Raw genomic sequence first — 15,632 nt, forward strand, 5'->3', positions numbered from 1 at the left:
GGGCCACATTCCGCCCATTGTCAGCCTCTCCACGGCTCCACTGGAGCAGGCACCACTCAGCCTGGACTCAGACCAGGAGTCCAAGTCACATCCAAGTGCCCCGTGGAATGCCACTCCAGGCCCTGCCCTGTCCCACAATTCCATATGCTACTTTTTTTTTTTAATAGGGTCTTGCTATGTTGCCCAGGTTGGCCTTTCACTCTTGGACTCAAGACATCTTCCTGCCTCACCTCCAGAGTAGCTGGGACTACAGGCACGTGCCACCAGGCCTGGATCAAGAACCCTGTATGCTAGTTCAGTGCCACCACTCTCACCACTCCTCAAAGCCCCTCACTCACATTCCACAGAGCTGACCACTGGGATGACCACAGGGGACTGTAAAGAAAATGACTACCTTCATGCCCAAGGGACCTGTGGGAGACAGAGGCTGCCAGGCCAGGTCAAGGAAGGCCCTCAGCAAGGGAAGGAGCAGGGAGTCCGTGAGGGCCAGCCCTCAGGAGGTAGAAGCACCAGGACTTCTGAAGAGGTCTCAGCCTAAGCCTCTGCGCTCATGGCTGTCCCATCAAACCACATGTCCAACATGCACCTGCTCCATACCCGCCTATGGCTCCCACCACCCCTGGGCAAGCCCCTTGCCCTGATGGGCCACATAGGCCATTGTTCCTACCAGCCTCTACTTACTGGGTGTGCTATGTGCCAGGGCCTCTGCTCAGCGCTTTCTGAACACAGTGGCACCTCTGTACTAGTGGTAAATTGGTTCCAGGAGGCACAGTAAGGGACAACTAGCACCAAATAAGTTGTTCTGGCTGGAAAGAGCAGCCAGTCATGAGGCAATCGACACCAACAAGTTCCAGCTTGCAGGTCAAGAACTAAACAAATGACAGGCACCAGAACAAAATTTTCATGTCAAAAAGCATCGAGTACCTTGTCATGTGTATCTAAGACGTACCAATAAACTTAATTTGAAAGAAAAAAGCATCGAGCACCAAATTTAACAAGTTTCAAAGGAGTTGAGTACCGAGACAGGGCTGTATTTAATACTCCTTTGACCCTCACAGTAACCCTGGGAAGCAGGGACTGTGAGTGGCCCATTTTTACAGATGAGAAAATCCAGGCTCACAGAGGTCATGTCACTTCCCCAGTCTCTCAGCCAAGTGGCAGAGGAGGGATTCACACTCACGCCTTCCTGACTCCAAGCCCTGATTCTTAACCACTGCACTACGTGTCTCCATGAACATCCCCCCAGCCTCTGAACGTGGGGACCAGCTCAACACTGCAAAGGAAGCCGCAGTACAGAGCCCTTCCGCGGGCAGGAGGGCCAGGGCAAGGCCCGAGGCTGCCAGCCTCCTCCTCCACTCCCCTGGGATGTGACATGCAGAGTCCCCAGATCGCTTCTGCCTCTGTCCAGAAAGAAGGGAGAAGCAGAAGGCTCGCGGGAAAAAGGAAGAACGCAAAGGGGCGGTGAAGCTTTATTTTCACAGAACAGACTCACAGCTGAGGAGGGTTCCAGGGCACCCTCCTCCCAGCAGTTATTGCAGCACAAGGGCCCGGACCGTCTGCCCCAGCACGCGCCCTCAACCCAGCCCAGCGCACCCGAAACCTCCATTTCCCTCCGCAAACCTGCTGGCCTGCTTCCTGGGCTCCGGCGGCGGCAAGGCTGACCTCCCAGTTCCCCACCCGGAAACCTGGGGTGACACTGTTTCCTCTCACACCCCTCATCTAATCTACCAGCAAATCCCGTCGGCTCATCCTGCAGAATAAATCCAGAATCTGAGCCCTGGTGCCACCCGACCCTCACCACCCTGAGCCACTACTGTCCTCATTCATCTGGTGATGCAGCCATCTTGGGGCGGGCCACCCTGCAGCCCCTCTGCCACCGTCAGTCCCCTCTCCACCCTCTATACACTGACAGGCAAAGCAAGTCGGCCCTGGGTTGCAGGGCCCAGCTCCCCCTGCACTCAGACTCACGCAGCAAAGACCTGATGGGCCCAGAGGCACCGCCTCTTCTGCCCATGTCATGTTCTCCCCGTGGGCCACCCGACCTCTGCCATCCTCGTACACACCCTCGCCCTCCTGCCTCCAGCCTCGGGGTATGTGCTCCTTCCACCTGGAGTGCTCTCCCCAGATTTCCGTGGATCCCTGTTCCTTCCAGAATCTGCAGCCATGCCCACCCAGCTGGCAGAGCCACGCCCTCCAGCCACACTTTCCATCTCCAACCCAGCTTCATTTTTTTTCCGAGTGCTTCCTACAACCTAGATCATGCATACTGTTGGTTTGTTGGTTCTAGCCCACCACTAGCATGGCAGCCCCATGCCCACAGCAGGAGCCGTGTCTGTTCTGTTCAGCTAGAAAAAAGCCTGGAACAAAGCAGATGCTCAGTAGAATCTCCTCCCCCGTTCAGACACAGCTTCTGACCTCTGCAGCGCCCTGAGCAGACCAAGTTACCAGGAGGCTGACACCACACCGATGCCACTGGAACCCTGAGTGGCTTCACATGGCGAGTCTCCCTAGCTAGACCCCAGCGCTACCTGAGCCCACCAAAACAGGGCCAACACTTTCCATAGGGGTCTGGTGCCTTCTGCACCCTTCTAACCACTGATGGGGAACTTCTGGGTCCTGACACTGGGCTGCCAGAGGAAACATGAATGGGGCTTTGCTGGCTCCCTCACTCCCCCACCAGGGCCGCCCCACACTCCCAGCAAGTAGAAGGGGAGGAAGGAGGCCCAGCGCCACGCCTGGCCTTCTCCTGTTGTCATCAGGGGACCGACAGAAGGAAGCTTTGTTCTCACAAGAAAGAACATGAAGCCAGTGCCAGGCGGAAGTGGGCACAGAGACAGCTGGTCCGGCAGAGACAGTTCAAGGAAAAACAAAAAAGTGGGATCCAGGATCCAGGCTGAAGGGTCACTTGAACACCCAACCGCTGTCATGCCTCCAGGGTGGCTGTGACCGTGGTTCACTTTTCCAGAAACAATCAGAGGACTGTTCCAGCTGGGTGACCTGCCCCTAACACTGCAGAGGGAGGTGCGTACAGAGAAGTGTGGTCCCGCCTGGAGTCAAGACCTGAGCCAACGCAGCCTTCCGTAGCTCATGCACGATACTAGGAAGGACTCCTCCCTCTGCGCACCTCAGTTGACTTAGCTATAAATGGCCTGTTCAGGCTTCCACGTGATGTCTCAGCCTGTGTGCCACGGGACCACAGAGCAGGACAACCCCAGGCTATGGCCAGATCACTGAGCTACCAGGCTGGGCCCTCCCTAGGCACCTCGCACCGAGGCTCCAAACATGCCTTCTCCTCCCTCTCCAGAGCACAGCACGCCTCTCCTGAACTGTGTCCCAACTTGAGCACGAAATGCTCTGGGGCTGGCCAGGTGGGGCTGCGGCACCTCAGCCCACCCTCGCACACACCTGCCTGATGGTCTCTGTGGTGTCCTCTCAGGGTGGTTCTTCCGAGGGTGCTCAACCAAATGGCCAGGAGCAGCCCAGTGTGTGACTGCAGAGGGCAAAAGAGAGACCCAGAGAGGAGGGCATGATGAAGTCACACAGCTCACTGTGGCCCAAGAGTCTTTCCTACGAGCCTTGGGCTCCAGGCACGGAGATGGGGCTCTCAATGTGTGGTCTAAAGGCCCCAGGTCTAAAGGTCTGGACCTTCAGGGGAAGGGCTCCCTGTACTCCAGACAAGGAATCGGAGAGGGGGTAGGGCAGAAGGAAAGCAGTAATCTGCATGTATTTCTTGCAGGCTTCCCAGGTTTTTCTCGTACTCAGAACAATCATGATCCAGGAGGAGACATCTTAGCTGGCCTTGAGGCATAGTTAGGATTTCAATTAGGAGCCCAACAAGCTTTGAATGGACAGACACAGGACAAAGAAGCTGATGGAGGAAGTAACCACTTTCAGAGGAGCACAGAGCAGAGAGAGGGAAAGGGCAGCCCGGTACCCACCTGCACAGATGCGCACTCCCTTCGCCCCGTGCCTCTATCTGCACCTGGTGTCTTGCTTCTCCCAAGCCCCAGTGAGCGCGGAGCACGAGCTATGGGTCTGCTGCAGGTGAAAGGCTCTGGGGTGCTGGGCCGCAGGGGGCGGCAATGCTCTCAGGAGCTCTTATCTGCAGCTTAAGAAGCTGCCTGGGTCAGTGGCTAAGCGTGGGAGCTTATCTGGGAGGAGAATTTGAGGGCCACAGAGCAGGCTGATCCACAGGCCTCCACCACATGCAGCCTGCACCACTGCCACCTCTTCCTTCCACAGGAAGCACTTATTGTGCCCCTGCTGTGTACACAGTTCTGACCCTAAGCACAGCGCTTCAAGGGACAGAGATGAGTCAGCCCCACCCCACTGCCCTCCACAAGCCCACAGGAGGCAGGCAAGGCAGCACAGGCACGCAGGAGAGAGCAGCTCATGCCTCAAAGACAGCCTGCAAGCGCTGAGTCCCCTAGGGACCAGAAAGATCGCCCAAGTGGCTGGCTGGGGATGGGCGGAGAGGAGCACCAGGCCTCAGCTCCAGCACCAGCCACTGGAGAATGCAGGCTCGAGGTTTGCAGTCTTCCTATTTTGAAGTAAAGCTAGATGTCCAGGTTTTTATGTGAAATCTCTTGTTGTCAACTAGCTCAATATTTGGCAAGGACCAAAGTCTACCCATGGGGCGGGTGTGCCCTGCCAGTGTGTGACCTCTGTTTTCTTAAAAGGGACAGAGAACACGCTGTGGAGCTGAGGCTTCTGCAAGGATGGGGCCTGTAGGGGCCTCGTGGGCCTGTGGCGCAGTAGGCCAGACCAGGGGCCAAAGCCACCTAAGTGGCCTGCCTTCCCTACCCCTACCTCCTAAAATGAGTGCCTGTCACTGCACCCAAAGCAAGCACAGAAGCATCAGCTCTGTTTGGTGCCCAGGTGGTAGGAGGAGGGGCCCGCGGCCAGCAAACCTCGGGGACTAAATCAATCGGTGGCAGACTAGCAGGGGTCCGATTTCAAACCTGAAGCTTGAGGAAAAGCAGCTAACAACAGCCTTGTGGGGGAAGGGACAGGAAGAGACAATGGAGGGACAAAATGAGGTTGAAAATCGTGTCCTGCCTGGCCAAGCCCCGCTGTTACATAACCCTGCCTCAGGACAAAGCCAGGGAGGGCCTGGGCAGGGAGTCCCAGAATGTGAAGAGGGCCCCCTCCCCCAATGCCCACCGCAGCTCCCCAGCCTTGCCCCAGCTCTCAGAGAGCCCAAGCAGAATCCACAGCTTGGGGAGGAGACCACGACCCCAAGGTGATGGCACTCACAGGATCACAGGGAAAATCAGCAGCAGGGCGAGGGCGAACCATAGCAGCAAACTCACGCCAAGTGACTACTTTCTCCTGAGCGCTGGGACAAGCCCTTTACATGCACTATCTTATTTAAAAGTCCAACGATGGCACCGTGAGATAAATATCCTCATGACTCTGATTTTGTACATGAGGACACTGACGCACAGATAAAGAACTCACCCAAGGTCTCAGAGAGGTAAACTGAGCTGGCTTAGAACTGACAGCCAGCCTGAGACCAAGGCACTCAAGGCTACTGGGCTCCTTCTACCTGCACCGCACAGCCGCACTGCTCCAGCTGACAGCACAGCCCCTGCCCGCCTGTCAGCGCCTCTGGGGACACCCAGTCCTCTGCCAACCAGAGGAAATGACCAGACTCATTCTTCAGAACAAATATACAGGGATGCCTACAAAATGCTACACCTGACTTCAGGAGCACAGACCCTACACTGGTGGGAGGAGCGAGTCAAGGTCCTGGGGTATTTAAGGACAGAAGCAGGCAGGGGGAGAAGATGTATGCAGGCCCCTAAGCCCCCCACATATCTGCAAATGCCGAGCCCTTCATCCACAGGCGTGGGCAGAAGTCGGGGCTCAGGGCCTAGTCATCCCTTCAGGCCCGGGGGAACTCAGTGAATCACCCCACACAGTGGCCTTCCCCTGTGTACCCACTGGGTGTGACTCACAGCGCCCAGCTGCTTGGGCAGCCGGTGCACAGCTGGGCCTGGCATCTGGATGAGGGAGGCGCACCAGCCCATCACCCCAGTGCCCCGTTGCAGCAGACCACACCGGCAATGGGCATGTCAGTCTCCATGCCAGTCTTGGGGAGGGCAACTGGACAAAGAAAGCCCCTCACAAAGCTCAGGAAGACCCCTGCCACTTCACTATGTGACCTCAGGCTCCCACTGCCCAGCCGCCTTTACACCAATTATAAAATGGGGAGACTCCTCGAGGAAGTCCTGCCCTGCTCCAAAGCCCCGAGTCCATAAACAACAGCACCTGACAAACTTCACAGAGCTGTCTGAGATCCTGCTTTCAGGAAGTTATATAAATATCCTTCAGGGAAACAAAAGTCACACATAAAGACCCCACTTTTTTTTTTTTTTTTTAAGAAAATCAAGCAGTCCTTTTTATAGTGCAGCTTCCCCCAGCCCACTGCCATTGTTCCAAATATCCTCTCAGGACCTAGAAAATACATTTGGTTTCCGTCTGGAGCTGGGCTTCTTAGTGCTCTTCCTCTGGGAAGCTGCCCCACCCTTCTTGGCAGCCTCCTCCCAGGGCACCCCCACTGCTGCCCCTTGCATTGTACTGGGCCACCCCGAGGGCGGCTGCTATCCACCCGCCTGCCATGGACAGGGCAGGGCAGAGGCAGTGTTTGGAAATCAACCCTTCCCTGGTTGTAAAATCTAACAGATCTGGTTGTGGTCCCAACAGCAACTTTGACACCCTACGCAGGCAGCTGAGTTCCTGCGCCTTGCTGGACCTCAGGTCCCCAACTGTGAGGTGAAAGGTTCGTACAGGGTTAGGGAAGTGCTTGGATTCCTGGGAAACACAATGGGGACACTGAGGTAGAAGGAACAGCAGGGCAGACAGCACACTCAGATCAGAACTCTCCCATCCAAGGAGACCCATGCTGTCTTGCTGACTTGATCTCTTGCCCTACCTGTGGGACCTTGAGCTCGCCACTGAGCCTCCAGCCCTCAGATGGGCCATCCACAAAACTGGAGAACAATGTCTATAGTAGAGGCCCGGCTTGAGAGCTAGAGTGCTAATCACCCCGGCTGGCATTGTCCATCAGCCCTCCCTGAAGGTCTGATTCATTCATTTGATAGACTGCATATCTGAGGACACTTCTAGAAAACCAATTAAAAAAAAAAAAAAAAAAAAAAAAAAAAAAAAAAAAAAAGAAGAAGAAAAGAAGCCCCTAGCTAGGTGTGGTGGCACACACCTGTAATCCCAGCACTCAAGAGGAGGATCACAGTGAATTTGAGGCCAGCCAGAATTACATAGCAAGATTCTGCCTCAAAAAAAAAAAAAAAACAAAAAAGAATTCCACAGAATTTTTAACAGCCCCTTATACTTATATGACCTTAGTATTTTCATCTATAAAATGGGGACAATAGGGCTGGGTGTAGCGCTGTGGTACAGCACTTATCTAGTATGCAAGAGACCATGCACAGTACCAATCCCCAGCACCACAACACAAAACACAACAAAACAAGCCCTCAGCAAAACGGGCACAGTCCCAGTGCTTCACTTACGGGATTATTCTGGGGATTACTCCAGAGGAAGTGGCATGGGAGCACACAGCAAGCACTGACGAGCTGTTGACAAATGTGAGCAGCAGTTATGACCACCATCATTACAATTACCGAGATGCTTAAACCCACTCACCTGGTGACAGTTACGGCTCCTCAGTTCTCTCTGCCCACATGTGGCCAGGGCAATCACACATGCATGCGCGCACGCGCGCGCGCGCGCACACACACACACACACACACACACACAGGCGTGTGCCCCAGTACACATTCTCTAAAACAGGACCCACACATTCTGCCCAACCCCAGCCTTGGTTCCAGCCTGAAAACACAGCTGGCACACTCCTTGCCACTTACAAACCACCTCCCCTCCTCCAGCCCCCGCCCCTCTGATCCTGCTCCAGCTGCCGCACACCATCCGCTGCAACACACGGGGTCTGGCTGTGCCCTGCTGCTGTGGAACAAGACTGTTTCCTGGGGTGTAAGACCTGTCCCAGGACAGTGGCTCTTTGAAGACGGAGTAGGGAGAAACTGGGCTTTACTCTGGGTCCCCCCTCCATGCCGTGTATCTGAATACACTGAAAACGAGAGCTCCAGGAAGAAGGCACCCATTTCTCTACGACCTAATCAGAGGGTTCTCCAATGGCACCAGAACCACCTGGAGGGCATCTGAAAACACAATGCCAGCTGCACACAGAGCCACATACCTGTAATCCCAGCTACCTGGGAGTCTGAGGCAGGAGGACTGCAAATTCAAGTCCCACCTAGATAACTCAGCAAGACTGTCTCAAAATAAAAAATAAAAAGAGCTAGGAAAAAGCCACGTGTGGTAGTGCACACCTGTAATCCCAGAAGGAGGGATCGCTGTGGGTTCGGGGCCAGCCTGAATTACATCATGAGACCCTGTCTCGGAAAAAATAAAGAAATAAATAAGACCTAGGGATGTCGCTCAGTACTCGGGAGTTGGAGGGACAAACTGCGGAGTCAGGAGGTCTGGGGTGGGGCTGGATAATTTGCACTTCCTCTGACAAGTTCCCAAGTGATGCTGCTGGTCCACAGCTCAACTTTTGAGAACCACTGACTCCACCTACAAGTGCAGCAGGGGTAACTTCCGTGAACAGACAAGGCCTCCTCGTACGAAAGGGTGAGCAGGAGGAGCGGCGCAGGTGTAAGGAGGGAGGACGTGCAGACGGAGGCCGCAGCATGAGGAAAGGCCCTGCTGTGACAACCTGCACTTTCCTCATCTGGCCTCTGCCTGGGCAGGTACTCTGTGCAGGGCCGCTGGTGTGAACCAAATGTGCCTGCCACTGGGCTAGGACTACAGCAAACCTGCACCTCCTGCCACCTGGGGACGTGCCCTGACAAGCCAGTCCTTGGCCAGCCTAGGGATGCTGGCAACCCCATCCCTCCCTCATGGAGCCAGGCCTAAGGTCTGAACGAGACAAGAATCTCCACATCTTAGTCACAGGAGCCGCAGATTTAGTTTCTCCGCTCCAGAAAAGCAGAGCTCACTCCCTCCAGGCACAACACCCGCCACCTGGCCCCGCCATGATATTTCTGTCGTTTCCTCGTCACACTGAGTCGAAGCTAGTCTCCCCGGTACACCCTCTGGTTGTAACCCCGACTATAAGCTTCTCCCACCCACCCGCTAAGCCACACTTGCTACACCTGCTAAAAGGGAACAGCAACAGCTCCTATCGCCTACCGCTGTTCTAAGCAGAGTTTCCTCATCGAGGATAACAATACAACCACAGCAATCAGATCTAACTGAACTGAAGGTGTAGTTAAGGATCTCCCCTCCATTATCTGCCTTCCTTTTTTTGTTTCTTGACTTTTGAGACAGGGTCTTACCACACAGCCCAGGCTGTCCAGAAACTTGCAACCCTTCTGCCTCAGCCTCCCGAGTGCTCAGATTCCAGGCATGAACCACCATGCCCGGATTCCTGCACTATCTTTCTAAATGCTGTACAATGGGGACAATTATTATCCCTCTTGACAGATGAAGAAGTAAACCCCTTCCCAAGGTCCCAGAAACAGGCAGTAACTCAGTAAAGATCTGACCCCAGCACTTCTGAACCTCCAAACTTGGCTGTCCAGCTCTCCCATCACAAGATCAAGGCCACATCACCTCTTCCTGCCACCACCTGCTCCTCCTTCCCAGGGCACAGGAAGCCTCGTGGAGCTCCAGTCCACAGCCCATGCCTGTGCGGGATGGGTCCCTGGTCACAAAGGCAGCCCTGGAGCCTCCAGCCCAACTCTCCTAGTGCCAGCTTTAGATGCCCTTCAACACAGCCACTGAGGAACTCAAGTGTCTTAACCTGGGGACAGGAAAGAAGACAGAAAGTGCAGGCCTCACAAAGGGAGGAAATCTGGGCTTCCTGGATGTGATCAGTACCTGCTACATCGCTCCAGGCCTCAGTTTCCTTTGTGAAAAAGCTTTCTTGGGCCAGCAGGCAGAACGTCCAGAATCTGCCCTCTTCCCCAGACTCACCCCAGATTCTGGGGCGTCTCCATCCCTGCAAAGACAGACGGCTCCCTGGTCATAAACAACAAAGCCAGTACCTCCAACCCACTCCTCCCTGCTGGACTCTACTATGCACTGGGGACTGCTTTGCTCAACCTCCCTACTAAAACACCACTGCTTGCCAGGCGTGGTGGTGCACACCTGTAATCCCAGCACTTGGGAGGCTGAGGCAGGAGGATTGTTATGAGTTTGAGGCCAGCCTAGGCTACAAAGTGAGCTCAAGGCCAGCCTGAACTGCATAGCGACACCCTGTCTCAAAAAGAATAAATAAATAAATAAATAAACACCACTGCTTCTAGCCCCCATCCTGTAGGGAAGGCAACTAATATGCCGAGAGACTTAGGTATTTTACCCTACATCACTCAGCTAATGGTGGCAGAACTGGGATGTGAACTTTGGGCTGCCCACCTCTTCTGGAAATGGGCCACACATACCTCTGCCTCCAGAACACAGAGCCTAGAGATGAGACAGGTTTTTAAAGAACCGGAGTTCAAAGCCAAGACAGAAGGGCCCAAGAAGGGCCATGTGATAGGTTCCATACACACAAAGAAGAGTGCAGGCAAGGCCAGCTCTGGAGAACAAGAAGTGACTGCATGGAGAGGGGACACTGCCAGAGGCAAGGGGAAGTGGTGGGGTCAACTTTCTCAAAACTAGCAGAGACATTAGAAGAGACAGGCACAGCTGGGGGTGGAAGGAGGCAAGCTCTGGCAGGCCTGGTGGCGCACACCTGTAATCCCAGCACTCAGGCAGCTGAGGCAGGAGGATCCTGAGTTCAAGGCCAGCCTGGGCTACACAGACAGAGTCCATCACACATCTGTGATCCCAGCACTCTGGGAGGCTGAGGCAGGAGGGCTGCAAGTCTAAGCTCAGTCTGTGCAATTTAGTGATTTAGTGAGGCCCTGTCTCAAAAAATAAAAAAGGGCTGGGGATGTAATGCAATGTAAAGGCCCTGGATTCAACTCCCAGTGCTGAGTATGAGCACAGCAGAGCATCTTCTGCTTGAGGGTTGAGGGGGACGAGGCAAGACGAGCTGTCATCACACAGTAAGGCCACCTCCCATACTTTGCCCTCAAGTAAGCAAATGCTCATCTGCCTTCTATATTTTCAATTTAGAAGCTGGGCGCAGTGGCAATACCCATAATTCCTGCACTCAGGAGGCTGAGGCAGGAGGATTATCATAATGAGTTCAAGACCCTGTCTCCAAAAGAAAGACAGACCAAGGAAAAAGAAGTTAATTTAGAGTAACCCATCCAGTTTCAAGATTAAAAAAAAAAAAAAGCCAAGAGGAAACTTAGCACCAAGTGTCCTCGATCTAGAGAAGAGTGTTGGTGGCCCACTGACTTTAGCCCTGAGGCCACCAAGTTCAACACAGAGCTCCCCTTCCACTGAGCTTCCCTATCACTGAGCTTCCACTGGGCTCCAGACTTCCAAGACCCAAGCTGATCTTGGGCAGAGCTCCCAGCAGCCTCACCCGGAACACCTCCACCATGAGCGTGAGCGGAGAGCCCAGAGCCCCCCTCTGACCTCCAGCAGGGGGAGGGAGGGGAACAACCCTGCCGGGGACCATGCTGCACTTCATGTCCTCACTTTCACACCCACAAACCCACAGCCCCTTTTCCAACCCCAACACTCACCCCGACTCGCGATTCAGCTTAAGTGCTCACAGTTGAGGGCTGCGGGGAGATGACCCCATTTCTCAGGCAGCGGAAGAGAATGGAAGCAGGCGCAAGTCCTCTGGGAAACCGAGGGGCTGCGCTGAGTGTACGTTAAACAGGAGGGCGCTCCCAGGCGGGGCGCCACCGCCCAGTGGGTATGGGACTTCCCAAGACCGCAGCCAGGGCAGCTCAGACAGCCCTGAGAAAGGCAGCGGCTGGAAGCTGGCCAAGCCCCCCCCCCCTACCCAAACGCTGAGGTTCTCAGGTGAAAAGGGAACTGAGAACAGCCACCCAGGCCGACCCTGCCGAGGCACATCCTCAAACACCCTCTCCACTCAGCATCTGTTTTGCATATCCTTCAGTAAAGAGGCCCTCACCCCCTCCCCAGGCAGCTCATTCCCTACAGCTGTCACCTTTGGTGCTGTCTCTGCCCTAAAAGCCCCACAGAGCCAGGTGTGATGGGCCACGCCTGGGATCCTGGCACTAGGGAGGCTGAGGCAGGGGAATCACTGAGGCTGAGGCCAGCCTGAACTACACAGTGAGACCCCATGGGGGAAAAAAAGCCCCACAGTCAAGACTCTGCCCTTGGCCTGTAGGGATCTGAAAGCAGCGCTACTGCTCCTAAGTGTCCTTTCCCCACATGGGGCCACCTGCGACGACCCCAACCCCCAGGCACCTGCATCATCCTGCAGTCCCCTCCCTCCCTCCTTCCCAGTCCCACGGCCTGAGTCTGGCTTTGGGCAGCTCTTTGCTGGGTTATGATAAGCATCAGCCCCGGGCTGGTCCCAACGCTGCCAGGCTTACCCCACCTTGGCCAAGTGACTCCTGAGAAAAGCAACACGATAGGGCTCACAGAGATCGGGTGTGGGTTCAAATTCCAGCTCTGTAAGCGAGTCCACCTCTCTGAGCCTCTGTTTCCCCCATCTGAAAATAGGGCGGGGGTGGGGTTACCAGCGGCAGTGGTGGCGGCTGCGGCGGCTCCTTGCGGGGCATTGTGCAATTTCAATGGGGCATCTGTACAGAGCCTGGCATGGTGCCTGACACAAGGCACAGTAGCAGGCATCGCCTCAACGAGCTGCTCACAGCCCCGTCAGCCCGCAAACCTGGGAGCAGGACTCAGCAGGCTCCCTGCGATCCAGGCTTGTCCCCTCCGTCAGCCTTCCACAGCCTGCGACACTTCCTCCTCCAGGAAGCCTTGCTGACATTTACGAGCAGAGCTGTCCCTCCACTGCCCTTTCACAGCCCATCTAGCACCAACACGGGTCACATCCGGCCTGATCGCTGTCACTTGGATCCTTGTCTTTCCTCCTCCTCCACTCAAAACCTAGCAGCACCTCGCACCACTTCACGTCCCCTGTCACCCCTCGCCACAGACATTTTCCATACATATTTAACACATTACCCTAACGTTCCACTTCAAGTAAAAAACACCCAAGTGCTCCAAACAGTCCACATATTTCAAGCCATACTCGAAACCAAATTCCAACCCAGTAGAAGTCTGCCCGGACTCCAGAGACACCCAGGCCTGGCTCTGATCCTGAAGCACGGACATGAGGCCAAAAGCAAGGAGCAGCAGGTCACAAGCCCAGGGCAGAGACAGCTGTGGGCTGCCAAGACCCCAGCCCAGATGCAGAGTTTCTCGGTGGGCTCCTAGGCCAACCCCCAGTCTATGGCTTCTCATTCCAGAGGACATCCTCAATCTGTGATTGCAAAAGTATTCCTTGTATACCCACTGTGACAGAAGGCTCACTACCCATCTTCTCTTGCTTGCTGGTTCCCTCCTGCTCTGATCAGGATGACCCCTGCAGAGCTCTTTCCTCCTGCTCTGATCAGGATGACCCAGAGAGTCTGACCACAGGACAAAGGACAGCCGCAGCCATCAGGACCCTGTCAGCTCTCTAGCCCCCCTACTTGTCTGAGTCCTCTCAACATGCAGCTTAGTGGAATTTTCACTCTTGCTCCTATGAGCTGACAGTGAATGGTGAGCCCAGAAAGGCTCCCATTAGAGCCTACAAACCATGGCAAATCCCACACTGTGCTCCAACAGCCCTCCGAGGACTCAGTGCCTTAGTGCACAAACTCTCCTCCCCCAAGGACTCCTTTTATTGTCTACCCCACCCACCACCCTCAGCCCCAGGTTTTAAGATGTCATTAATTAAACAGCTATTTGTTTTCTAATTTTTTAAAAGTAATTACTGAAGGCCCCCAATCAGAGCCTCACTGGTAGCATGAGATAGCACCCCTGTGATCCCAGCACTCGGGAGGCTGAGGTAGGAGGATCATTGAGAGTTCCAGGCCAGCCTGGGCTATATAGTTGAGTTCAAGACCAGCCTGGGTTACATAGTGAGACCTTGTGCCAAAAAGAAACAAAGAAAAGACTGGGCCAGCCCAGGACATCAAAGCCTTGGGAGTCTAAGCCACCATATCTATTCACTTCTGGGATTTTTCCTGAGGTCCTAAGGAGTGTCCAACTCTGGGCCAGAGATGTGAACACACGCATTCTCCACTTCGATTCTGCAGTCCCCAGACTGGCTCATTTCTAGCTGCAAGGACCTTTGGGGCTAGCAATGAGGCCAAGTCACACAAGTGCACATATGGGATATAAATGCTGCGGCCTCAGGTCTCTCATCTGCCCCAGGGCTGCACTTCTGAGCCCTGCTTCTGCCCCCTGCTGATCTAAAGTGACTTGGTGGTCTCAATGGAGATGTCAGGCTCTGCCATCCCCCGGGTGCCCCAGGGAGAGGCCTGTTGACAAAGCCACCAGCTGTCCCCAGTTGGAGCCAGGGAGACAGGCTCCTCCCTGCACCACCCACACTGAGAGTGTTCTTGCCTCGGACCAGCCAGCCACAGACCTTGGACCATTGCAGAGCTGCAGGCCCGAGCTCCAGCTGACCTCCCTCCTGCTCCAGCTGGCCACACTAACAAGGGCCAGGGCACAAGATTCACCCAGGCAAGTGGCAGGCGGAAGGGAGCAAAGCCTGGGGTTGGGAGATGGGTGGGGGGAGGGGCAGGTGTCCACAGACTTTCAACTGAAAATGAAACCGTGAGGCCAGTCCTGCAGGACCTGTGGCTGGGACACAGCGCTGGGATCAGGGGTCACTCCCAGCTGCCACTCTTCCTCCCCGTGTGACCTTTACCATTCTGCACCTCAGTCTCGTCCTCTATAAAATGTAGTAAATAACAATGTGGGGGAGCTAAATGAGATAACGTATATAAAACAATTAATCAGCCCAGCGCCCGGCATGTAGTAAACATGCAATAAATACTTGTTGCATATAAGCACGGTGACATTTACTGAGCTACACAGACTCATTTCATCCTCACTGTGGCAGATACTTTATCTTTCCCATTTCACAGGTAAGGAAACTGAGGCTAGGTAAAAGGAAGGAACCGGCTCAAGGTCACACGGCTGGGAAGTGACAAACACCCAGGTCTGACGGACCCTCAGTCCAGAGGGTAACACTGCCCTAGACCACTGCGGTCTCCTGGAGGCTGGGGGAGGACAGACAATGTGGCGTGAGGGGGTGGGGCTCCCTCTCTATCCCCGAGCCTGGCACGGTTCCGGGCACGGAAGAGCCAGGTGGCGTCCTCAAATTCCTGGCAGGTCCCAGAGCCCCGGCGTCCTCCGGGCGTCCCCTCCTCACTCCGGTCCCAGAGCATTAAAGGGCAGGTCGGGGGGGACTCGCCGCTCCGGGAACCCGCGGGAGGAGGGGAGTCAGGGACCAGGCCGCGCAGAGCCGCAGAAAACCGGTCGGGCTGCCTTCCCCTTCCCAGCCGGGACCCGGCCTCTAACCCCCTCCCTCGCCAGACAAAAGTTTCCCCTGTTCCGAGGCGGGTGGGGGAGGGGGCATTCCTCGTGAGTGACATTATCCGTGACCTACAGCTGCCGCCGCCCGGCCCGCACCCGCCGGCCCGCGCCCC

General features: G+C 55.2%; 1 protein-coding gene across 2 annotated transcripts in view; it reads right to left on the reverse strand.

Annotated features, from left to right (window-relative positions):
• Nucleotides 1–15,632, reverse strand: part of Ndst1 (N-deacetylase/N-sulfotransferase (heparan glucosaminyl) 1) — a gene marked incomplete in the record, with an annotated part of 61,786 nt that overhangs the window by 45,417 nt on the left and 737 nt on the right. Inside the window, 1 exon segment of one of the 2 annotated variants that reach the window (XM_013512251.1) lies at nucleotides 7,536–7,598. 2 annotated transcript variants of the gene reach the window in all.

This window comes from Chinchilla lanigera, unplaced genomic scaffold, assembly GCF_000276665.1.
Source record: "Chinchilla lanigera isolate Chin_1 unplaced genomic scaffold, ChiLan1.0 scaffold00014, whole genome shotgun sequence".
Taxonomy (NCBI): domain Eukaryota; kingdom Metazoa; phylum Chordata; class Mammalia; order Rodentia; family Chinchillidae; genus Chinchilla; species Chinchilla lanigera.